General features: G+C 35.6%; 1 long non-coding RNA gene across 3 annotated transcripts in view; it reads left to right on the forward strand.

Moving 5' to 3' along the window:
• LOC128314799 (uncharacterized) overlaps positions 1-26174 on the forward strand; it is a 388750-nt gene that overhangs the window by 17895 nt on the left and 344681 nt on the right. Inside the window, exon 1 of one of the 3 annotated variants that reach the window (XR_008296857.1) lies at positions 9141-9223. The exons of the other annotated variants lie outside the window; for them this stretch is intronic. This is a non-coding gene — a long non-coding RNA (uncharacterized LOC128314799). Of the gene's footprint in view, positions 1-9140; positions 9224-26174 lie in introns of those variants that run through there. 3 annotated transcript variants of the gene reach the window in all.

The raw sequence follows: 26174 nt of genomic DNA on the forward strand, positions 1-26174 counted from the left end.
CATATTCTTAAACTATCTGATTATTTACTTTCATTTTATTCATTAACTCAAAGATATTTATTTAGATGATTTTCAGGTATTATTTTCATTTTGGAGTATTTGCTTTCACAAACTTGATACTTTTAATTTATTAAAACATATTTACATATGTTACTGCCAAAAGTAGTTCTGTTTGAGTAAAAGTCCTATCATTTGATAATTACAATCGCAGTATTTGCTAGCTGATCTCTTTTCACATCAAATAAAACATCTCATGTTTTCTTTCCCTAATTCCGGTTAACATAGAGTATAATATTAGCTTCAGGTGTAAAACTTAGTGATTCATCACTTACATTCAATACCCAGTGCTCACATAGCAAGTGCCCTCCTTAATAGCTATCACCCATCTAGCCCGGATTCCACCTACCTCCCCTCTAGCAGCTCTGAGTTCTCTATAGTTTAGAGTCTGTTTTACGGTTTACCTCTTTCCTCCCCACTATGTTTATTTGTCTTGTTCATTTTTTAATTTAATGTTTGTTTATTTTTGAGAGAATGAATGTGAGTGGGGAAGGGGCAGAGAGAGAGAGAGAGAGAGAGAGAGAGAGAAGAATCTGAAGCAGGCTCTAGGCTCTGAGCTGTCAGCATAGACCCTATGTGGGGCTCAAACCCACAAACTGTGATATCATGACTTGACAGCCCTGATCCAGGCACCCTGATTTGTTTTGTTTCTGAAATTCTACAGATGAGTGAAATCTTAGGGTATTTGTCTTTCTCTGGACAACTTATTTCGGTTAGCATAATACTGTGTAGCTTCAGCCATGCCCTTGAAATGGCAAGATTTCATTCTTTTTTATTCTTCTTTCATTCTTTATATAAATAAAATATAAAATATATATGTGCACATCTCCTCATTCATTCATTTAGCCGATGGACATTTGGGCTCTTCCCTTTGGCTGTTGTTGATAGTGGTGCTATGACCATCAGGGTGCATGTATCCCTTGAATCAGTATTTTTGTATCCTTTGGGTAAATGCTAGTAGTATTGCTAACTCCTAGGGTAGTTCGATTTTTAGCTTTTTGAGGACACTCCATACTGTTTTGCAGAGTGGCTGCACCAGTTTGCATTCCCACCAACAGTGTAAGAGGGTTCTCATTTCTCTGCATTCTCGCCAACATCTATTGTTTCCTGAGTTGTTAAATTTTAGCCATTCTGACTGGTGTGAGGTGATGCCTCATTGCAGTTTTGATTTATTTTTCCCTGATGATGAGTGAGGTTGAGTATCTTTTCATGTCTTTTTGCCATCTGGATGTCATCTTTGTAAAAATTCTTATTCATGTCTTCTGCCCATTTTTTTAACTGGATTATTTGTTTTTTAGGTGTTGAGTTTGATAAGCTCTTTATAGATTTTTGGATACTAGTCCTTTATCCAATAGCTTATTTGCAAATAGCTTCTCCCATTCCCAAGGTTGCCTTTTAGTTGTGTTGATTGTTTCCTTCACTGTGCAGAAACTTTATCTTGATGAGATCCCAATGGTAAATTTTTGCTTTTGTTTCCCTTGCATCAGGAGACATTTCTAGGTAAAAGTTGATACAGCCAATGACAAAGAGATTGCTACCGGTGTTCTCCTTTAGGAATATGATGGCTTCCTTTCTCATATTTAGATTTTAATCCATTTTGAATTCAGTTTTCTGTATGGTGTAAGGAAGTGGTCCAGTTTCATTCTTCATGTAGCTGTCCAGTTTCCCCAATACCATTTGTTGAAAAGACTTTTTTCCCATTGGATAATCTTTCCTGCTTTGTCAAAGATGAATAACCATATAGTTGTGGGTCTATTTCTGGTTTTTTTATTCTGTTCCATTGATATCTGTGTCTATTTTTGTGCCAGTACCATACTGTCTTGATCACTACAGCTGTGTAATATACCTTGAAGTCTGGAATTGTGATGCAGTTGGCTTTGCTTTTCTTTCTCAAGATTGCTTTGGCTATTAGGGATCTTCTGTAGTTTGTGCAAATTTTGGGATTGTTTGTTCTAGCTTTGTGAAAAAACGGTGGTGGTATTTTGATAGGGATTATATTGAATGTATAGATGGCTTTAGGTAGTATAGACATTTTAACAATATTCTTTCAGTCGATCTGCATGGATTTTTTTCCATTGTCTCATCTTTAATTCATCAGTGTTATATAATTTTCAGAGTATGGATTTTTTGCCTCCTTGGTTAGATTGATTCCTAGGTATCTTACAGTTTTTGGTGTAATTGTAGATGGGATCAGTTCCTTGATTGCTCTTTCTGCTGCTTCATCATTGGCATACAGGAATGCAACTGATTTCTGTCCACTGATCTTTGTATCCTATGACTTTATTGAATTTCTGTATCAATTTTGGCAGTTTTTTTTGGTGGAGTCTTTAGGGCTCTTTACATAGAGTATCATGTTGTCTGCAAACAGTGAAAATTTGACTTCTTCCTTGCCAATTTGGATGCATTTTACTTTCTGTTGTCTTATTGCTGAGGCTGGACTCCTATAAATTCTTAAAGACAGATAGAGTATCACCTCCTCTGTGAAATACATATCCATATCTCCAGGGGCATATTGTTTCTCTGGCAATGTGCCTCCACTGGAACTATAATGTACTTACTTGAGCAAATACCATATTTCATTACACTTCTTTTGTTTTCTGTTTTTCCTCACTACTAGACTGTGGGCTTCTTGAAAGAAAGGCTTGCATTTTACTTACTTTCGTCTGCGAAAAGTATGTGCTCAGTTTGTCAAATGAATGAATAAATAAAATTATGTGATCTTGAAAAACAGTTTTTCATCCTGGAAAATTTCAAAACCAAACAAAACTAGAGATGCTCATACAATGAACCATCATATACCCCAAATCTAGCTTCAGCCATCAACATATTGCCATTTTTGTTTTATCTAATCTTTATTTTTGATAGACTATTTTAAAGCAAATCTCATTTGTTTTTATTAATAAGTCACTAGATATCATGAATAGGTAAGGACTTAGTTTAAACAAGACCACAGTGAACAAACTGGTGTCATATAATACCCATTTTGTATTGTTTTCCCTAATCGTTCCCCAAAAATCTTTGAATTGTTGGTTGGGTTGCATTAGAATCTTTCCCCACCACACCCAACACCCCAAAGTCTATATATAGCATTTAGTTAATGTGTCTGTAAACTCTTAATGTCAAAAAGCATTCCCTCTTACTTAATTTTTAAATAAACTAGATCATTTGCCCTTGAGCATTTCCCACATTTGGGATTTGGTTGACTGTATTGCTATATTACTATTTAACATGTTTCTCTATCCCTATATCCTATAAAGTGACATCTAGAGAAGTAAACTCAGGTTCAATTTTTGTAATAGAATATTTCATAGGTCATAGTCTATATCTTCTGTTCCATAATATGAGTAGTAATGTGATGTGGGATTGTTCAATTTTAGTGATAAAATTTTTCAGTCGGGTTTGGGTGATGTCAACTTCATTTGTCCATTTAAAGAGTTCATCATCATCCTTTAGTTCAACATTTTAGCAGCCCATGAATGACCATTGTCTCAACCCATTATTTCATTAGGAGTTGAAAAATGGTGATTTTTCTAATTCTACCAGGTCTTCTGCATTTGTTACCTCGGCTTATTATATAAAGAAGATTATTCCTCATTAATTACTGAGTTACCTTCAGATAGAGTTCATAAAGGAAAGTAAAGATAAATGCATCAACTTTGCTTTTGTAAATTTTTATAATGATGGAATGTGTGCTAGCAATGTCTAATGGTGATCAGTACAATTTTTTCAAACATGATTTTGACCTGATGGAATGTTATATATTTACTATGTTTCATTCAATTGCAATAAGTATTCTTCATGATACTCAGGTTATTCAAGCTTTGGACTATAGGAGCTGTTCAAGGTACTCCTGAATCCTTTTGATAGGTCCTCGGAAGTCTTACCTTGTTTTCAGGTACAGCAAGATAACCTCTTGTATATTTCTTGCCATAGACCTGGAATTACTCAATTGTATCATTGTACTTACTTCCCTTAAGCATGAAATGGTATTTAGAGATGACAATCTGAGTCATAGGATGGAATAGCATTGTTTCTAGGCCCTTTCAGTGGATGGAACTAGGAAATGCATATCTTACTGAAAGAAAAATAAATGAGATAATACTTAAATCTCCAGTTTAAATGATTATAGGGATTTTATTTAACCTTTCTGATTTTTTTAAAATAATTATTCTGAAAACTATGCTTACTAACTATATTAATGCAATTATATATGTGCTTTAATATTTTATAGTAGTTTCTTTTTTTTATAGTTATTTCACTTAAAAATACCTGTAGTACTACTACTAACAAAATCATTCTGTTAAACTTTCTGTATGTGTGCATGTGTGTATTTGGTCTTCAGGATGTTAAAAATAATAACACTTTTTCAGATAATTGTTGATTCACACATACTTGTAAGAAAGCACACAGACAGATCCCATGAATCCTTTATTCAGTTCCAATGGGAGCATCTAGTAAAACTATTGGTTGATAGGACAACCAGCGTACTGGCATTGTTACAAAACGTTTGCATCAATACAAAAATTCTTCAAGTTATCCTTTTATGGCCCTCCCACTTCCTTTCTGCCTCTACCCTCTCATTACCCTCTGGCAGTCGCTTACTGTTCTCTATTTCTGTAAATTTTCCATTTAAAAATGTTATCTAAATGAAATACAACTGAATGTTAACTTGTGGGATGGGCTTTTTTCCATTCACCATAATTCTCTGGAGATCCCTCCTAGTTCTTGAGTGTATCAATTATTCCTTCCATTTTATTGGTGATTAGTAATCCATGATATGGATCTACTGTAGTTTGGTTAACCGTTCACCCATTGGAGGACATCTAGGTTGTTCCCAGTTTGGACTGTCAGGAATAAAGCTTCTATAAACTTTTACATACAGATTTTTATGTGAACCTAAATTTTCATTTCTCTGGGATAAATTTATAGGAGTGTAACTGCTGGTTCAAACTGTAGTTGCATATTTAGTTTTTAAAGGAACAAATTATTTTCTAGGATGGCTGTACCATTATATATTCCCACAAGCAATATAAGAGTAGTCCAGTTTCTCAGCATCCTCATGAGCATTTGGTGCTATCATTTTTTGTTTTAGCCATTTTGTAACCTCTCGTTGTGGTGTCAACTTGCATTTCCCTAAAGGCTATGAATGTTGAACATCTTTTCATGTGTTTGCTTGGTGTCTTAGTCTATTTGAGCTGCTATAACAAAATCCCTCAGACTATTAACTCCCTCAGCTGGGAGTCCAGGGTCAAGATGCCAACATTGTCACATTCTGATAAGAGCCCTCTTCCTTGTTCATAGCTATCACCTTATCGCTATGCACTGACATGGTAGAAAGGCTAGAGCACTCTGTGGGACCTTTTTAATAAAAATACCAATTCTGTACTTATGGGCTCCACCTTCATGATCTAAGCACACCCAAACTCTCCACTTTCAATTACCATCACATGGGGCTTTGGGATTCTAACATTTGCGTTTGAGGAGGACACAAACATTCAGATCATCACACTTGCATCTGTTGCTATAATAATCAGTTCATGATTATTTGCCCAATTTCTAATTAGATAATTGCTTACTTTTCAGTTTTGAGTGTTCTTTGAATGGCAGGTACTGGTCCTTCTATTTTGCAAATACTTTATTCCCCTTGGTAGCTTTTCTTTTCATCATAACTTTTACTCTGCAAAATACTCTGTTAACTTTGAAGTCAAATTATTAGTTTTTTCTTTTATGGATTGTACTTTTACTATCCCATCAAAGAATCCCTCATCTAATTCTATATCCCCCGATTTTTTTCCTCCTCCAAAACATTTTCATAGTTTTATAATTTAGATTGAAGACTACGATCCATTTTGAGGGTTTGTTTGTTTGTTTGTTAAAGGTGTGAGACTTAGGTAAAGAGTTTTTTGTTTCTCTATAGATGTCTTGCTCTAGAACCATTTGTTCAAAAGTTTATCTTTTTTTATTGAGTCACTTCTGCACTTTTCTTAAAATCAGTTGTTGATATTTGCATGCATCTATTTTTGGATTCTTCCATTGATCTGTGTGTTTATCCTTTGGTTAATACCACATCATCTTGGTTCCTGTAGCTATATAATACATTTTAAAATCAGTATTCCTACTCCTACCACTTTATGCTTTCTCAAAATTGTGTTATCTATTTTAGTTCTTCTGTCTTCACATACAAACTTCAAAACTAATCTTGTCCATATTTACAAAAAACCTTGGACTTTCAGGCCAATTGCATTAAAGTTGTATCTAAAGTTGAGGAAGAATTCACCTCTATGCTAGATTGAGTCTTCCAATCCAACACCTATGCTTCTCCATTTCTTTAGCTCTCTTTTTTTTTGTCATTGTTTCATAGTTTTCAGCATTCAAGCACCCTATATCTTTTGTTAGATTTAAATTTATTGTTATATTTAAATCTATTTCATTTTTTGGAAGGGGTTGATTATAAGCGTACTTTCATTTTAGTGTCCATGTGTTCATTATTTATAGAACTAAACTTGATTTTTGTACTTTAGTCTTGTATCCTTTGACATTATTGAAGTCACTCAGGAGTTCTAGAAGTTTTTGTTGTTGATATCTTGGGATTTTCTACATAGACAATTACGCCACTTACCAGGATGGACAGTTTGCCACCCCCACCTCCAATTTTGATTTATATTGTTTGATTTTCTTGACTTGCTAGAATTTCCAGTACAGTGTTAAAATAAGAGTGCTGAGAGCATATATCCTTGCATTGTTTGCAATGGAAACAAGGGAGAAAATAGTCTATAACTATTGACAGTAATGTTAACAGTAGAATTTCATATATATTCTTTACCAAATTGAGGGAGTTCGCCTCTATTTGTACTTTTCAGAGCATTTTTGTCATGGATAGAAGTTGAAATTTGTTAAATGCCCTTTCTGCATCAATACACTTTACTTTTCTCTCTATAATTTTGTGAATTTGTGTGTGTGTGTGAGTGTGGGGGGAATCTGTACATCTAATAATTGTTAATTGAGTAAAGAAAGTAACGAACTTGTTGTGCTTAGATGTCCACTAATTCAAGTATGTAACGGAAATGTTGTGGTGGATTACTGCTGAAAATAAAGGACTATAGATTTATGAGTTAGCACCAGACCTTATTATTGCTATAGTATGTGTATAGGTGTATATGTTCCTATATACATACGTAGGTGTTATACGTACCTATATATGTATATAGGTGGACAGTCTGGTATATAGGAGTGTGTCTGTCTCTGTTTTTATGTAACCAAAGTCCAGGAATGTGTAATTACAAGCTTTTAATGCCTGCCTCTTCCTCTTTCTTTTTATTCTTCCTTTTCTCCCTGATGCAATTATTCACTTAAAAAGTAAGTGGTATCTGCTATTCTGAACCCTCATCCTAATTGCACTGCTGCTGCTTCCTCTTCTAGGACATGAAGCTTTCCCCATCTTCCCACTGAGGATACTTTACTAAAAGTGCTGAAAAGTAATTCCTATTCTTACTAAATAGAAGTTCTGTAAGAATAGTGATAGTGCTCATGTCTCTTTCGTTCACTGTTTTATTTTGTAGTGATAGCGTAGTATTTGGTATATAATAAGTGCTTAATAAAACTTTCTTCATGAATGGATGAATTAATCCAGTGGTGGCTAGCTGTGCTGGGCCCTAGAAGGCATTTATTACCAGCTTTTGTCTAAGAGCTTATGATTTTGTTACAGAGATAAAATGAATTTCCCTAGATAGTTCAACAGATGATAAAAAACAAAAAAAAAAAACCAAAAAAAACAAAAAAACAAAAAAACAACAACAAAATTGCTGTTATCAGTGAGCTGGAATTCAAAGATGGGCCAGAGCCTGTCAGTTGTTCCATAGAGGATGGTAGAGTAGAATTTGAATGGGAAAATGTGGTAGAACAGCAATAGTTATGTGCAGCTCAGCTTGGTGGGTTCATGAAAACAAATAGTGATAGGAAAATGTGGATTAGAGGGTTGACCCCCACTCCCCAACCCAAATATTGAATCAGACTTGTACACCTGAAATAAATCCCACTTGGTCATGGAATATAATAATTCTGATACTTTCCTGAATCCTATATATTAATATTGTCAGGATTTTCACATGTATATTCTTGAGAACTACTCGTCTCTAGTTTTCTTAGTACTGTCTTTTTCTGGGTTTCTCTTTGAGAGTAATGCTAACTTCATAAAGCTAATTGAAGTATACGCTCCTCTGGTTTCTAGAAGAGATGGTCTAGAATTGGTGCTCATTCTTTTATTTTTGGTCAATTCTAGAAAAAAAAACAGATCAGAATATCCTCTTTTTGGAAGTTTTAAAATAATAAATTCAGCTTCCTCTATCAATTCTTTTAGGGTAGGTATGCTGGTAACAAGTTCTTTTAGTTTTGCATCATCTGAGAGGGTTTTGATTTCGCCTTAATTGCTGGAAGCTATTTTCATTGGATGTAGAATTCTGGGCTGATAATTTCTTTCTTTAAGCATTTGAAAAATGTTGTGCCACTTTCTGGACTCCATGTTTTCTAATATAAAATAGACTGTCGTGCAGATGTTTTTCTCTTGCAAGTAGGTGTCATTTCTCTCATGCAGCTTTCCAAATCTCTTATTTGTTTTTCTTATTTGGAAGTTTCATTATGATGAATTTTGGGGTGGATTTCCTTGAGTCTGTCCAATTTTTAGACCACTTAGCTTCTTGAATATATAGGTTTGTCTGTTGCCAACTCAAGAAAGTTTTAAGACCTTATTTGAATACTTTTTAAGCCTTATTCTCTTTCTACTCTAATTCTGGGACTAGGATTTCTTGAATGTTAAATATTTGGTTAGAGTCCACAGGTCCCTGAGTATCACTTTTTTCTTTATTGACTGATGGAAATTGGTAGTTGCAGGTGACAGAGTCTGAATTTTTGAAAGAGAATTGTTTTCCTTTTTTTCTTCTCTGTCTCACAAAATTATTGGGAGGACCAGAGATGGGAGCTCGAGGGTATATACCTGGAAGTGGGATTGTTAGATAACATGGTAATTCTATTTGTAAGTTTTTGAGGAACTTCCATACTGTTTCCATAGTGACTATATCAACTTAAATTCCAACCAACAATGCACAAGGGTTTCCTTTTCTCCATACCATTGCCAATATTTTTTGTCTCTTTGAGGATAGCTTTCTAACAGGTAAGAGGTTATATCTCCTAACATTGTGGCTTTAATTTGCATTTAACTGATGAAGTCATGGTGAGAATCATTTCTTGTTCTTAGTGACTACTGTTGCCTTTGAAAAAGTATATTATGTTCCTCTGCTCATTATTAATCAGATTGTTTTTTGCTTGTTTTCTTCTAGGCTGTAGTGGTTCCTTATGCATTTTGGATATTAACTCTTTACCAGAGTTAATACAGGAATGGATACATTCCTTAGGTTGTTTTTTGATTTTGTTAATTTTTTCTGTGCAGAAGTTTTCAATTTCATATAGTCCCACTTATTTTTGCTTTTTTTGACTTTCCTTTGGTGTTCTATCCAAAAAAATTATTAAAAAATTTTTTTAACATTTATTTTGGAGAGACAGAGACAGAGCGTGAGTGGGTGGGAACAGAGAATGAGAGGAAGGCGGAATTTAAAGCAGGCTCCAGGCTGTGAGCTGTGAGCACAGAGCCCAATGCAGGGCTCGGACCCACGAACCATGAGATCATGACCTGAGCCGAAATTGGACACTTAATGGACTGAGCCACTCAGGCATCCCTTAACTTTTCCTCTTTATTTCTACAGTGGTTCATTCTGTGGTGTCTCTTTCTACTTGGATTCCTTCTAGAGTAATCTTCATTTGTCTCTTTACACCAACTCTGTTGCTTAACCATCCTGAATGCCTCAACATTTATGATGTAAAATTTAGATTGATGTTTTATTTGATAGCTTCTATACTTCATTTTTTTGGGTAATACTGGGTTCTAACTTTTTGTTCACTAGTCATATTTTTTTCTGATGTGATTTCATTTTCATAAGTATATAAAAGTATATGTAAGTATTTCAAAAGTATATAATTAGTATATAATTTAGATTTCACCTTTTATCTTGCAATATTTTTAATTGGCTTTAACTGCAATTTTTTTCATTGTTGATATTAAATAGGACAGAATTTCCTGTATTTGAGGAGAAAGTGCCTGTTGAGCAGAAATGAAGGTCACAATTGCTTTTCCAGCTTCAAAACTAGATTTCCTCTTAGGTTTCACTGTAATAAATTAAAAAAAAATACTTATCTGCATAGCTATATCTTTAATTCTTAGATCATCTCTGCAGCTTTTTTTTTTTTCATTAGGATGTAAATCTGCTTTCTCTTTCATACCCAATAGTTTTTACCCCAAAGAAGAGGTGATCTGCTCTGACCAGTTTCTGTTCATTGTAGAGTTTTGACTATTTTTGAAATCCTGGCTGCTTCAGGCTGCCCCAACACCCCCAGACTTTTCTGCAATCCTCTTGTACACACCTACTAATAGGAACTTGTGAAGTTTCCCAGTGGTTATGAGTGTCCTCTGTTTGGCCATTTGAGTCTTCCATTCTGAGTGAAGACCTCTTTGAGAATGAATACTTGGGATTCCTAGCTTCCTTGGTTTTTAGAGCCCACCAGAGTTCTCTGTATTCCTTTTGCTTATTCCAGCCTAGTTGTTGTTTTCCCTAGGATTTTGCTGCTGTCAGTGTTTTAAATACTCTTGTTTTTATACTGGGATTTACAGGATAATTTATCACCTTGTTTTACAGTCTATTCTGTTTATTGCTGCATAACAAATATGCCCCAAGTGTATTGCCTTAGAACAATTTATTATTGGTATTTTTGGGTCATGGATTCAGGCATGGCATGGTATGGGTGTCTTGTCTGTTTCACAGTGTTGGAACTGCACGTGAGGTGACTGGAATGGTTGAGAGTGTGGGAACATCTGGGACTTGCCAGGCCTCCCTTTATCTCTTCACATGGCTCACATTGGCTTCTTCAGACTAGAGTAGCCTCAAGGTATTTGAAGATCTTACATAGCAACTAAAGTCTCCAGGAGACCAACATGGAAGCTTCCAGATTTCTTAAAAGCTCGGCCTGAAAATGACATAATATCTCTTCTGCCTGTTGTAACTCAAAGCAGTCACAGGCCAGCCAAAACTCAAGGGCAAGGCAAATAGATCTGCCTTTTGATGGCAGGAATGTCTAAGAGCTGTGGCCTCCTTCAATTCACTATAATAACCTAGTTAGCTTTTTAAAAATAACAGCTTTATTGAGATATAATTCACATATCCTGTAATTCATCCACTGGAAAATGTACAGTGTAATGATTTTTGGTATATTAATAGAGTTGTGCAACTTTTGCACAATTTTGGAACATTTTTATCACCCACAAAAGAAACCCTGAACCAATTAACAGTAACTCTGATTTTTGTTAGCTTTTTAAAAGGGATTTGGAGACTGAAATAAAAAATGACACAGGACCACCCCCATTTTGCTCAAACTTGTGATAGGTTTTTATTTAAAGGGACTATTTCTGGTTTCTGAGATATGTATTGTTGAGAATAAGGCACAGATGCAATTTTAAAAATACATCAGTAATATGAGAATTTTATCTTCCCTGTTTTCTACCAGATGTTATAGGGGAACAAATGAAATGATGAAAATAAAAACAGTTTTAAAAAGTTGAACATCCATCCTGCATGTATTATTTGTGGTTCCTTAAATTTTAAACAGAGGAAAATGAAGTATTTTGAGAACATATTACCGTAGATTTTGTATATTTCTCAGTAGTTATAGTATCAATCTTCCTGTATTAAATTATGAATATACATATTCCTCGCATTTAAAGCAGTGAATTCTAAAATTTTGCCAATAAAGTGCATGTTCACCTATACAATCCTGTTTTCTCCTGAGAACCAATTTTAAAGCTGAACTTAAAAATCTAGAAAATATATACCGACAGATTTCGAGTGTGGTTTGTGCAGCAGTGCCTTGGTAAGGAGAGCTTGATCATCCAGTGCTGGGGCTCCTACCCTTCCTTTCCTATACCTTCTGTCTTATCCCAGCCTGGATCTCTGCCACAAGGCTGCCTAGGTCCCAGGCATGGATGACCATGTAACTGACGACTTTCCTAAATTCAGAGTTGATAAAGGGGAGAAGCTCGATCTTTTTGCACTTATGATTGGAGTAATCATATGATACATACTACCAATTGTGATGCTTTTGTCTTGGAGAAACGTTAAACAGGACACGCCCCTGGGGATAACAGATGTACATTGGGCTACTCCTGAGCAATCGAAGTGCGTGGCCACTACCTAAAGATATATCTTACTTTGTTTTTCTTTTAAACTTTCTGTGTCACTTGGTGACTGAAGCATAGGGTGCTTTTCTCTCTGGATAGTCTTTCAACAAAGAGACTAGTCATATTGGGCATTGGCACCTGGAGGAGAAGATGGATTTAAGGTGAGGTATGCCTCTACCGATATGGAGGTATAAATATGACATATAGTCACATATTGACTAGTTTGAAGTGAAATGGTGACCTAGTCATTTAATTAGTCAGGTTTGGAAGGTGTGTTTTTTTTTTGTTGTTGTTGTTCTGTTTTTACCAGATTCACAGATACTTGGTTTTCTGTAAAATTATGCATAAAAAATCCCTAATCATAAGAGAGTGTCTATTATGAACAGGTAGCTTAAATTCTGTCTCCAAATTTGATTCTCTATTTCTCTGTTGCTAGAGATTGTCTTGGGCTTAGTACATGTCTAATCTTAGTTTTGTTCCCTTAAAAAAATAAGGATAATACTAGTCCCTACCTCACATGGTTGTTTGAAGGCATACCAAGGTGAGATATGCAAAAAGCCTTCTATGTACTCAGTCTTATATCAATCATATGGGAGGTATTACTATTAACTGGTAAAGCATTTGGGCTCTGAAATGAAAATTCTTGGTTCTAAATTTCTGTTTCATAATAACTTATTTGGCATGTATCTTCTATATTAATCTCTCACTGAAACTCAGTTCTATCTATAAGATGAGGATACAACCAATACCTTCTTCATAGGATTGTTTTAAGAATTGAAGGATATATAATGTATGATAATATTGTAGCCTAGTGCCTGGAAAATGCTAAGCACTTGTACATGTCAGTTATTACTAGTGGGATCATTGGTCACATTAACAAGGACAATAGAAAACTAGGAAAGAACTTTTATTAAAACAGGGTTTAATCGAGATTGTTCTTTGTTACTTTTTTCCTACGGAAGTCTGACAAAGATTTGAAGGTTTTTTTTTTCTTTTTGTCAGGCTGTAGGTATGTTCTTTTGATGTATAAATATGGTTTTCTTTGCTGCATTAGAATCTTAAATCTGGAGTCATAAAAGACCATTAAGTGAAAAAAGGATTATCTACTTGTTCTTCTGTCAACCTGTACATCAAGCATCACTCTATCAGGGGGCCTTGGCTTGTAGGACACACTGGAGCAGAGGACCGTGGACTTGCTCTATCTCCACTGCTCAACCCAGCACAGTTTTTGCCACTGAACCTGCACAAGCCTGGACTCCTGGCCCAGATAGGATCCGGTTCCCAGGAGGAAGAGGTGGCCCCCTGCCAGTGACCTAGAATTAGGGTATTGTGATGTTTCACCATTTGATCTGCTGATTTTTCTCAGCTATGTTGTGGGCCTCTCCTGTTTGGCCATCAGTACCACAGTGTGGTTTCGTGTGTCTCCTACCACTGACCTAAATCCTCTTCAAAACAGACTGTAGTGTCAGAACTCTGTTTCTAATGCAAGATTTGAGATTGATTTCATAGCTAGGGCAAAGCTAATTTGGACTCCCCCAACTTATAGTTAGGGAAGAATCTATAACTGTATGAAGATATTTTATCTGATTTAAGCACTCAGTGTATGTCTTACAAAGGTCTCCACCTTCAGATATATAAAGAAACAGCTTGTTCATGTCTTACAAGTGATCTGATCTTGGTCACAAGCTACTGACTGGGTTAAAACCGGCCCCTTCAGGTTTATGTTCAGTGTTTCAGGATTCTACTTGGTTTTCATATTTCTCCCTGAAATGGAGTCAGAGTGTAAAAAGGTGCTCACTGTCTTCCTTGGCATCAGAAAAAGGGCTGTAGTTGTGTGTGTCTGTGTGTGTCCTTGTGCTACTCTCTGGATTCATTGCTGGGTTCTGCAGCGATTCTTACAGCCTTTAATAGCTAGATGTGCTGGCATACTCTGCTGGAGTTTGAGGCTGAAGAACATGAGTTCTCTCCTCTCTTGGCTTGGACAGGACCTATGGTCATACCTGCCGTTTTGACCCTAACTCCGTTCTTCCAAGCACAGTGGTTGCCACAGAGGTGTGGCTATGATTCTCTTTTGCTTACTAGCCTGCAACGTCTGAGGCCTTCAGATACAGGTGTTAACTCCTGTTAGTCATCCCATCGATCACCAGACATCTCATCAGTTACATTCCATGACCCTCTTTAGGGCATGTGAGAATTTCTGTTTTTTTTTTTTTTTTTTTCCATGTCATCTTAGCCAAATTAGAGATCTCTATTCAGGCCCTTTCTCTCCCTAATATGGCCATGTCACTGACTTCATGCTGAGACAGCTTCTCTAGGTTGACTGTTCTCCTCCCCAAGCGTCAAAGCAAATGTGGAGGAAAAGCCCTCCCAAGCTACTGAGAATGGAAGAGAAGTAGGACTTGTCTTAGTTCTTCATTGATTAATACAGACTATTTTCCTTCCTGCCTAGCTAAAGAAAGGAACTCTGAGTTTTGAATCTCTTGTTACATATTCTACCTCTCATTAGTTCTGCTTCTTAAAGTCCTTGACTGTCTATATGTCATTTCTCTTCATTTTCGGAAGAATTCAGCTCCTATATCCATTTCTTCTTCTAATGCCACAACTGTCCTAATTCTTGATGATGCCCAACATCTACAAGATCCTCCAATATCTTTGGTCTTCTATCCTTCAATGACAACTGGTCTTAATTCTGCCACTCAATCCTGTTTATAGCCTAGATTTTTGTCATTATTATTAATGATACCTCTTGTATCATTTTAATATCTAGCTTCTCCTTCTCTGACCATCCCTTTTAACTCTCCAGCTGACTTGCTTTAATGGTTCTGCTCCAACAGCCCTTTGACACTCAGGGACTTGAAATGAGCTCATCTACCACTTTTTCCTCACATCATTTTTCTGTGACAATTCCGTGTTTCACTATTATAATAATTCCTTAGCTAAAAAACCACAGTTCCCTTAGGTCTCTCGTGTTTCAATATACTACCTGCCTGTAGTTAAAGCCAATGGTTTGTAGTGCCCATGCCCATGCATGAAAAGTTCAGCATGGTTGGAGAAAAACTTTTCACCATGTTGACTGATCTCATTTTAAATTTATGACACCTTCAGGTGGGTCCTAATGATGCCCAGCAACCATTTACATTTCCCTGTATATTCACCCCCTCAGTCCTTATATAACTTTTCAGACCTTTTCTTTCCTCCAGAAACTTTATCACCTCTTCTCTCATTATCCTTCTCTGCTGATGATAATAAAATAAAAACAATTAGAAGACAATTTGCCTTGGTTTATTCCTTCTCCAGTTTCTACCTACGTATATCAAGATCCCATGTTCTGCCTTAACTCCTTTATGTGAATGAATTGTCTAAATTCCTAGCAAAGGAAATATCACTATTTGTGCACAAGACTTAATTCCCTTATCCTTTAAAGAGCTTTCTGATGATTTTCCTTTCTCATTCATGAATCATCAATTCTCTTTCCTTTGAACTTTTCCATGAGCCTATAGTGATTTCTCGTAACAAAATGAAACAAACTGCCTCTACTTTTTTTTCCAACTACTACACTTATTTCTCTCATTTATAGCAAAGCTCTTAAAGATTTCACTCTGTGCATTGACTCCAATTCTTTCTTCTCTTCTGGACTGAACCTACTGAAATCAGATTTCACAGCCAGCACTCTTTTGAGAATGTTTGTGGTGTTCACCAATGATATCCAAATTGCTAAATGCCATGGCATTTATTTGAATGTCTTAACAACAATTCAGAACTAACATGTTTCAGCCTGAACTCTTCATCTTGTCATCCCCATCTCAAAATCAACATCATCCTTTACTTGTAAAAAATAATTCAGATTCATGCTTGAGTACCCTGTTTACCTTTCAGTGCACATCTAATCTGGCAGCACATCAAGCAGGCTCAACATAAAAATTACACCTATGAAATACAAAAATTTTAAACCACCTCCACTTCTACCGTTGTTGAGTAAGCACATATCCCCTTGCTTTGTTAGCAATACCATCTTGACTCTATTCATGTCCTTGACTTCGTCATCCTATTTGCAGTGAAGCTGCCAGATAGAGACTTTTAAAACACATAAATCACTAATCTGTATGGTACTGGAGTGGTGGATACATGACTCTATACATTTATTAAAATCCATACAAGAGGTTTGTTTTTTAACTTCATGGGGTAAAACATAAAGCAAAAATAATTCAATTCTTTTGTTGAAACTCACTACAGTTTGAGCCCAAGTCCTTAAAGTGGCCTACAAGTCCATTGTACTTCAGTCCTACTGAACCCTCTGTACCTCAAACACAAAAGATAGTCTTGTTTTTAAGTTTTTTTTTAAACATTTATTTATTATTGAGAGACAGACACAGAGCATGAGCAGGAGAGGGGTAGAGAGAGAGGGAGACACTGAATCTGAAGCAGGCTCCAGGCCGAGCTGTCAGCACAGAACCTGACGCAGGGCTCAAAATCACAAATTGTGAGATCATGACTTGAACCGAAGTTGGTCACCCAACCAACTGAGCCACCCAGGTGCCCCAAAGGATAGTCTTGTTTTAGGATCATTGTACCATAGTCAAAGAATGTGGACTTAATATTGATAATTAAAAATATATTTTCATAATTGATCTAATATGTGGCCAGTTTTTCTAAATGGCCAGGGAGCATTTTAAAGGGAGTATTATTTCTTTGTGAGAGTAGGTCTAGGAATAAATTTCTAAAACCAAATTTATTATTTGTTATTATTATCTCCATAGTATCATTTTACTTTTGGCTACTTGGTCAAATACTGAGAAAGGACATTAAAATATTTCACAGAAGTGAAATCTTCTTATATAACATGATTAGGACTGGAACGAATCAATTAATCCAAAATGTCTGTTAACACAAGGGATAAAGAAAAATGATGTACATGTATTGAAAACGTCTTCTTCTTTTTCTTTTTCTTTTTATCTTGTGTTTTGTTTTTTGGTTGAAAACATTATGTATATTTACTTGCTAATCTTCTGATGCAGGGCCAAAGTCTTAGAGTGTGGGCCCTAATTTGGAGTTCTGATATTTGTGTGGCTTACACCACATCACTTATGTAAGGTCTGTCATACTGGATTTTTAAAGTGGAGAATTCCGAGACATTATTGAAAGTGATCTGAGTATAGAACAACACGTCTAAGTTTTTATAATTAATATTTGATCTCCCAATAACTTAAATTTGTGTCCCACACCTAATCTGACAAGACTGTTTAAGAAAGCCACATTGATTTTAGGCTTAACAAACTCTTTAAGTTTTAATTAAGTATAAACTTTAATTTTAACATACATTTAATACACAATATATCTATATATATTTAATATACAGTAGCAGGTTCAATATCAAGTACAACAGATGTAAGCATGTTTGGGAACAAATGTGACTGACCCTTGGTAAGCATACAGTTTAATTAGCGGGAGTGGAAGAATAGAGCATCCAGTGGGAGCAACCCATCAGTGGTTAGTGTTTGGACCATAGATGTGTCAGCATGTTTTTCAGAGGAATAGAAATTGTCAGTTAATCTAGAGAGTCAGTTAAGAGAGCTCTTACTGCGTTATTATGTTTCTGTTAATGTCAGCTTTTATTTTCAACACATTTTTTCCTTTGTTTTATGCTTTATTTGATGCATAAAAGTTGATGACAGTTCCAGTCTTTGAGCATTGCCCTTTCATACATAAAAGTAACATTCTTTGTTCCTTTGAAGCTTTCACCTTAAATTTGAATTTGTCTCTTACTGTTACTGCAACCTTTCTTTAATGCCCCTTATCTCTTGGCTTTGTTTGCTTTTATAGCTGGAGTTTGATAGTTATGATATTTTTCCCTTTTATTATTTGGAAGGCCTCCAAATTGCTTGAGATGAATTTTAAGAATTTAAAAAACTTTGTGGATTTGGTATTACTCAAAAGTAGAAGCTTCAATAACTGTCAATTTTCCTCTTTTTGATGAAGTATTGGCAAACTTCCAATTTCTTCACTCTTACCTAACTTAAAACTTGTAACATTTTCCATAATCCTTTCCATATTCATTATGATTCTTCATAAATACTTATACATGAACACATACACGTGTATGGTCACTTGAACACGTGTGCACACATGCACACACATTTAATGCTCCCTAACGCATTCCTTCTTCATTGGCTACTTATCTTGGTTAATTTACTGGTGTATAACTTTAAATTGCTTCCTCCCCCTGCAGTGGCACATAAATGATGTACTTTTCACACCATATTTTTATCTGAAAAAATTGCTTCTATTTATTTTCCAGAATGGCAACTTAGTAAACTGTAGATTTCATGAATTGGAACCCTTTCCTTTTAATATGAACAAATGTTAGTAGATATTAGGTTTTTTTCATCTTGACTGCATTAAATGCTATGTGATCAAATTGTTCTTCTTTGTAGGTGAATTTTTTTACCCTGTGGGTGCTTAGAGCCTTTTTTCCCCCTTTTCTCTCAAAAGTGAATAATTTGGGTCACTTGGGTGGCTAAGTCGGGTAAGTGCTGGACTCTTGGTTTCATTTCTCAGGTCATGATCTCACGGTTGGTGACACCGAGCCCTGTGTTGGGCTACACACTGATGGCACAGAGCCTACTTGGGATTCTCTCTCTCCCTCTCTCTCTGTTCCTCCTCCACTCATGTGTGGTATCTCTCTCTCTCTCTTTTTCAAAATAAAATTTAAAAAAAATGAGTAATTTTACCAGGTGTATGGTGAAGACTTTTTAGCTATAGATTTGATCCTAAATATGTTCTCTTAGTGTACTCTGGTTATTCCAACCCATCTGTTCTGTTTTCCCCTGCAGGAAATCTTATTCTGAATATTAAATTTCTGCTCTCTGTTCTCAAAGTCTTTTGTTTTTTCCTTAGACCATATTCTGTGTGATTAATAAAGCCTCTCATCCAAAGCAGTGATTGAATTTTGATATTGTTGATTGTACTTTGTTGTTATTAATTTGAGAGCGTTTGAGAGCAAGAACATGAGCAGGGAAGAGTGGCAGAGAGGGAACCTTTGAGTAGGCTCCACACTCAGTGCAGCCTGATACAGGGCTTGATCCCACCAGCTTGGGATAATGACCTGAGCCCAAATCAAGAGTTGGGTGCTGAATAGACTCAGTCACCCAGGTGCCCTGCTTTCTTGGCTTTTAAATAGCTTCTGAGCCTATATATCTTCTAATACCATTTAAAACTCTATAGAGCTTAAAATTTTTTTAGCTTTACCCGCATGATCATCTTTGTCTTTATGTAAGTATATTTGCTTATCAGTCAGAGTCTATTCAATTTGAGACAGCAAAGCACTTTTTGTCCAGTTTTCTTTTGCTGTTTTAATACAGCTTCAAATGCACACTTTTGCATCTGTACTTTAGATGTTGTAATTACTTTCATTTTTATGTGGCAGATTTATTTCATGAGTTTTTATATGAATGCATTGGGGAAACTCTAATTAGTTCTGCTATTTGTTCCAAAATAGTAGATGTAGATTCTCCTTGGTTCTTTCTCTTCTTTGTTTATGAAGGTCTCATAATTATGCCCTTGATAATTTAACTAAAATGCTAGATTCCATAAGTAAATGTGATGAGTTTAGTTACTAACTAGCCTGAGGAAGTGTGGGCATTTTTCATTGTTTTAACAGATATGAAGGGCCTGTAGTCCTTACTGGGTTTTCTTTTCCATCTGCTTTGAGTTATAAACTATTTGTTTTTATATAGTCCTTTTAATTTCCAGCTTGCTTAGTTAGAATGCTGTATCCCTCATCCCTCTGGGGATTTGGCCCAAAGTCTTCATTGTAAATCCTCCTTCTTGATCTTAGAGTGGGGTTAGGAAGGGAGCAGTGGTGCATCTCTTGTCTTTCCTGTGACAGATTGATTGCGCCAGCCTGAACTGCTTCAAATTAAAGCGTTTTTGACAAAATACTCTTGGTTTACCTGATACAACACTACTCTGATAGGTTGTTAAAAGCAGTTGTGTAGTAGCCCAATTTTCTTTTATTCAGTCTGTATTACAGCTTGCAGGCATTCCTGTGTTTGGTCTCATCCTTTGTTTTCAGTGTCTTGGAATCTCTTTGGTCATCACAGTTGGTTTCTGGCTTGGAGTATTGGAATAGACCCATGGATTCCTCATGCATGATCTTTTCCAGAGGACACCTTCAATATGAATTTTGTTGCTATCTATGCATTATTTTATCCAGCTCTTCCTCCTTCACCCATTTCATAAAGTAATTAGTGTAAATGTTCTCTTCTTTTTTCCTTAATACCAAACTCCTCTCAATCCTTTGTAGAGAGGCAAGTCAAGCTGGTGACTTTCTATCTTGGTCTACTTTTGAACATGTCATGACCTCCAGCCCATTGAATTGCCACTATGGAGGGGAATTAGGTCTTACAACTAAAACATAAAGCACAGTGATTGCTATGTGGGACTTAATAAATGTGAGTCCCAGTCCCCTTCCCTTCCCAGGTGCTTTTATTACCTAGTACCTCTTCTGTTCTCTGTATTGTGCAAACTAATTGCTGAATAATTCTCTTTAAAACATAGCTCTCTTGGCACTTGAATCTCATATTGGTTACAAAACCACTAACAAACTCTGTTGTCAGCAATTGTTTACTGTTTTGTAAGCATTTGCTTGGGTTCTTTGTACATTCCTAGATGATAGCTAGCTAGACTACTTATAAGAACAGAATAGGTACTCAGGAAAAGAATTCACTAATAAAACGGAGTATTTTTGGCTTTTTGGCTTTTTAAAAAATTGGGTATCATTACTTTTGGACTCCTTACACTCAATGGCATTTGTTTTCCTTCCACTCTTTCTTATATCTCAGAGGGGGTTGGGAGAACCTATGCAATATTAAAACTATTACTTTTTTCCCAAAGAAAATCTCATGAAAACAATATTTGATATATATTTTTTTGGTTTCAGTGGAGGGTTTTTTTGTTTTGTTTAAAACTGAATAAAATATTTTCTGTCATTTTTGGGCTATATAGAAAGTACATTTATTTTTTTCTTAAGTATACTGAATCTTTTAAAAATGCTATATTAATGTGGAAAGCAATTAGTTACATATTTCAAATTTGTTTCAGGAAAGAATCTGTAGCTAAAGACAAAAGATGCATTATCTTGTAAACGATCAAGTAATAATGTCTGTGTTAGGAAAAATGCTTCTTAGTTTAACACAATCTCACTGTCTAAGGTTGAAAGCATCGAAAGAACTCATGAAGGTTCAAATTAGATTAGAACAAATTCTAGAGTGAGTCAGAAAAGAGCTCTTGTTTTGCTACTGAGAAATGTACATACACTAAATTGTTCTCCTTTTTAAAAAGTTTTCAGTGTGGAGAATTATCTTTTCAATGATTTCTTTGTGATCTAAGCTAAACTACTCTGACTGCAATTTAAAGCTTTTTCCTGGACCATTATATTTCTGTAGAATTAGAAACTTCATCTGACTGTAGTAGAGGCTGTCTTCCCAATCAATGGGTGCATTTAAAGGAATCTGAGGAAAATACTGCACAAAATGCTTTTCTGTAAGACTTTGATTCTTCTACATTGGTTACAATTGGCTATTTATTGCTTCCTTCCCCTATTCCTTCCCTTTTATTTTAGAATTTTGTTTCTTAGGTAGCTTAATAGATAATCAAATACATTACAGAGAAAAGTTCAAGTTAACTAAGGAATAACTTTTTTTAGAGATACGCACTTTGCAAAATCATTACTGAATATTGGTCATAAATTTCAGAGATTTTTTTTTGAAGCATGCCTTTAGGTTTTTGTTTTTGTTTGTTTTCCTGAAAAGCATCTGTATGGTAAAATTCTACGCACTCATATTCTTTGCTTATATGAGCAAGTATTTTAGAAAAGTATAAGAAAAAGATAAAAGATTGAAAGCAAAACCACGGAGTTTTCCTCGATGAATATCGCTGCTTCTGATTTTGGAAAATTCAGGAAATAGATACTGAACTAACAGGGTCTGGTGGTGGTAGTCAGAAGGAAATGTAAGTTTCTTTTCACTGTGTTTATAAAGTCCTAGTAAATATGAAGTCTATGGGTTTTGTATAAGATGTATTTCACAGTATTTAAATTAATGTGTTAAGAAAATTTATAATTATCATAGGATACAATGGAATATATATTTTAAATAATAGAATAATTAAAAATAGCTTGTATGATTGGTACATTGGCTGAAATCTTTCTAATGAAAGAAACTTCACTCAGATATCCTGAGTGAAGGTTTTTCCCTTCCTAGCATCCTTTCTCATTCTTGTGGTAACCTAATCTTTTTTGTGGGAGAAATTCCATATGATTTAGTTGAAGGTCACTGATTTCCAGTAACCACAGATTGGACAGGTGCCCCAGGTCACCAACCAGAGCATTGTATTCTGCCCTCCTTACCAGTTAGAGAGATGGACAATGGCTTAAGCAGAGAGCTCTCCCTAGAACTTATTTTGAATTATGGAAGAAGAGGAACACTCCTTGCCTGAGATTATAGGGATAGAAAACTTTTTTTTTCTTATTTGAAACAAAAATTTTTAAGTAAATTCTGTACACCCAACATGGGGCTTGAACTGATGACCCTGAGATGAAGAGTCCCATGATCTATCAACTGAGCCAGCCAGGTGGTCCTAAAAATACTTTGAATCACGAAATTTCTGGAGCCATCTTTGCCACCCACTGAATGAGGAAGATAAAGTAGTCATTGTAGGGGCATTGTTTGAAACCTGGATCAAATCCACCCAATACTGTATGAACTTTATTGCTTCTTATTAAAGTTGTTGCTGTGTTTTGCTTGTAATTAGTTGCATTTGTTCCTTTCACTTGCATTAATAAGGTTCTGAATAGTGCCAAAAAAATGGTCAGTACAGCATAGTAGTTAAAGAATTCACACTTGGAAGAGTTGGCCTTGGTCTGAATTCTGGCTCTGTACTTGGAGCTGTGTGATCTAGGCCAGGTCATTTAACTTCTCCTCTTCCTTTTTCTTACCTGTAAAATAGAGATAAATGTAGTATCCACCTCAGGGGACTGTTACCAATTATTGGGTTATAAAGTACCCATAAGAACTACTGGTGCATAGTGTGTACTGTACAAATGCTGAAAAAATACGAATTATGACTGAGTAAAAAGTAGGCTTTTCATACTATACTATAAAAGAGTTGATGTTAAATTATCTTTGATTTTATCCTTTTAAAATGAGCATGAAATATACACAGAATGCTGCATTTTTTTTCTCTTGGTAGCTAAATTACTCTTCATTATAAAGTTTAAGGCTCAGGACACTCTTTAATGATTTTCTGATTCACTAAGTATTCTACTTTTGAAATACCATTTTCATGTTACTTTAGTGGGACATTTGGGTGTAAGGCTTTGGGTGCCAGCTACAAAGGAGATTTAAAGAATTCTCATCATGCGAACTTTTTCAGTCCTTTGAATTATAACAAATTTCTTACAGATGTAAAATCTGGTACAAATAAGCCTAAAAATTAAGTCAGATCCTCAACACTGCCACACACTAATACAGATAGACTGTACATCTTTCATCAGTTCACCATTGTGTATTGTCGTCACTCTGCCACAAAGAATTCTCTGAAGAATTCTGAAGAAGAGTACATAGTGACAAAGACTTAAAACGGTAAAATCTCCTTCCTTCAGTGTACTTTCTGGAGTGATAGCCATACATCCTTAATCTTCTATATAGCCTTTGACTTTACATGTTTCAAACTACATACTCTTGTTTCTTATAAATGTTTTAATTTTTGAAATTGATAACTCTTTTAACCTGCTCTTTTTTTTTTTCTTCATGGCTCTGTTGAAACAGCTAAAATTTTGTTGGTAAAACTTGTGAAGTCCTTCCTCAACATTTAAAAAAAAAATTATTCCACAGGTAGGAAGCAACGTAGCTTTGGACATATTAATCATGAATAATACATTGAAGTTTTTTGCTGGACTTGAGCTGATACTACACATAGGTAGCATATTTTCCCTCTGCATGCATATTGTAGCTCTTAGGATGTATTATGTATAGGGCGTTGTATTTACTCTTTGATAGCCTATGCTCAAATCATGCTGTGGTGAGGTGAAAAAGTCATAGTCATGCTCAAGGATATTGGGGTCTTCATTAAAAAATAGGGCTGGGGGCGCCTGGGTGGCTCAGTCGGTTGAGCGGCCGACTTCGGCTCAGGTCACGATCTCGCGGTCCGTGAGTTCGAGCCCCTCGTCGGGCTCTGTGCTGACAGCTCGGAGCCTGGAGCCTGTTTCGGATTCTGTGTCTCCCTCTCTCTGACCCTCCCCCGTTCATGCTCTGTCTCTCTCTGTCTCAAAACTAAATAAACGTTAAAAAAAATTAAAAAAAAATAGGGCTGGTCCTGTTCCTAACTTTTGCTGGTCTGGAGGTACAACTACAAACAGGTTTCTATACCATATATATAAAGATTTTAAAGTTATAAATTAAGCTAACTTATAATATGTGCTATTGTCTTACTTGAGTGAATATGGCTTCATCATGAATTCCAAGATCAATTAGAATTTAAAATCCTTTGACGAATGGGAGCTGCCAGAGAGAACTTAGACGTGTGACCTATGGTTGCTTGCTCATTCCATCAAGCTCTGTCCAACGTTACAGGTGCTTGGTGCCTTGTGTACACACATGTGCATCCTCTAGTCCCCATAGACCAGCTTCATCTACAGCTGCCTCTTTGAACAATTGTCTTTTTGGATGCTTTTCAGCTTTGCTTTGGTGGCTTAGCTCACCTTCTGGAAGATATAGCTGGCAAGAGATTTCTGTGATCCCAACAGAAAAGAGAAACTGTTTACTTAAATGCAGTTATTTAAAAAATTGGATTACCAAGGAAATTGAGTGATGCTAATATATATTAGCATATATATATAGCAAACATATATATTATATATAAGCATATATATTAGCATATATATATGGAAACTTATATCAGGACAGTAAATAAACTTCTGTAGTTTTGCACAATGTAGGTTTTACTTAAAATTTGAATAGCAAAATTCAGCTATTTCCTGTTATCTATAAGTCATTGGACATTTGTAGTAATGAGAAGAATAACCAGAAGAATTGAATGACTGTACATTAAATTAGATACACGATTCACTTGTCCCCATGCCTAAACAGACAATAAAGTAACTGAAAAAGATTTTTTAACTGCCAGTAATTCTGAAAAATAATTTTCCTTCTGGGATTACACCAGAGGAAGAAGCCACATCATTTTTTTTTAAACTTTGCTGGAATACACTAACACCACTGTTACCTAATCAGTTGGAGGGAGTATTTACCCAGATCAACTGTAGGTTACTGTATTCCACATCAGACTGAAAGTTTTATTACAGATACAGTTAAGGATTTGATTTTTCTTCACTCATGTTTTATCAAACCACATTTAATGTTTATTTGAAAGCCTATCCCTTGCCAAATAATAAGTTGTTTTATGCTTTACAAATGGCCAAGACAAAATCAACTTAAATTGGGTCAGCCAAAGGCTCAACACTATTGTGCTAAGAAGGCAGAACATGTTCCTCAAGCAAAGGCGCATTGTAGTTTCACCATTAAAAGCATTTAGAGAGATGGATGAAGCAAAACTCTATGAAACGAGATCCAAAGGCACAGAGCCCTTGGTTAAAAAAATATATAATACATACAGACACACACACATGCACATATTGGGTGAGATATTATCATTTCTCCTGTATTGGTTTTGTTGTGCATTTGTGCTTACTGGCTAGAAGTCCTGCTCCTGGCACACAAAGATCTATTGCAAAAAGTGTGCTCTCTCATGCTGCAGGTCTCAGTTTTAAAGAACCACTTGTATA

The sequence above is a fragment of the Acinonyx jubatus genome, chromosome A2, assembly GCF_027475565.1.
Source record: "Acinonyx jubatus isolate Ajub_Pintada_27869175 chromosome A2, VMU_Ajub_asm_v1.0, whole genome shotgun sequence".
NCBI lineage: Eukaryota > Metazoa > Chordata > Mammalia > Carnivora > Felidae > Acinonyx > Acinonyx jubatus.